Genomic DNA, 1,044 nt, shown 5'->3' with positions numbered 1-1,044 from the left:
CGAAAATCCATGCGAAAATATTTTTATACATTCCGTAACACTTCATACCAATATAGTTCGATATCGACCTTCGCTTCATATCACACTAACATTTATACAAAAATACACTCCGTTAATAATATTTAGATCACAGGCGAAGCAACCGTGGCTTTAGACTGCACACTGGGCCAACATTTCTGTTCATAGTAATATTGTTTAACGTTCCCCCTATCAGTTAGTTATATTAATGTAATAGTATTTTATAATATGAACGCAGATAAAGCCGCGGGCAGAAGGCCTATAAGATAATAATTTTAGCTTTCTACATGAGAGCAACAAGATGATACGAGATTAAATATGTATTATTTTACACTGCCAATATATCACCGATTATAGAACATGTTAAAATATGACCCGTTATAGTACTAACAATATAATTATGCAGATCGAATTTAGGACGAAGTGCGCGCTCACAGTAATCAATACTTGGGTTAATAGATTGCTTAGGTTAAACTAAAAGCTTTTACCTGTCTCACTGGATCCAAAATCATTTGAGAGATTTGCTGTTTGTTGTGAAAGATGTGATAACCACGTACACTAAAGCACAGAATTATCCCAATATTTCGATCGGCACAATTATACTGTTCGTAGTATAATCCCACGCCGGGCCAGGCCGTACTCTCCGTGATGGATCTACTGAACTTACGTAGCTACAGTACAATAAAGGTTAATATTATGCTATTTATGATCCATTGCGTAAATAGTCTAGAAATAGTTTTGTTTCCAGCACTTTCTAATGATTTATAGACCATATTTTTGTTTCATATATGGATAAACTACATGACCCTATTTGTAGATAGACTGAAGAAGTTAACTCGTATGTATGAAAGATATATTTTGATATTAACGTGGAACGCTTGATATAGACATATATGACAGTTCCAGTTCACGCATTAACATCTACTATTATAATATTTATTAATTTTTCTTTTATTTTTCTAACAAAATTCTAGACACATCACAGTGCGACAACGAAGCACTAGGCAAAGTACACAATAGTTTCTA

The sequence above is a fragment of the Epargyreus clarus genome, unplaced genomic scaffold (assembly GCF_041222505.1).
Source record: "Epargyreus clarus isolate Ecla_fem2 unplaced genomic scaffold, WU_Ecla_fem_2.2 ptg000014l, whole genome shotgun sequence".
Classification (NCBI taxonomy): Eukaryota; Metazoa; Arthropoda; class Insecta; order Lepidoptera; family Hesperiidae; genus Epargyreus; species Epargyreus clarus.
This window is presented reverse-complemented; position numbering follows the sequence as displayed.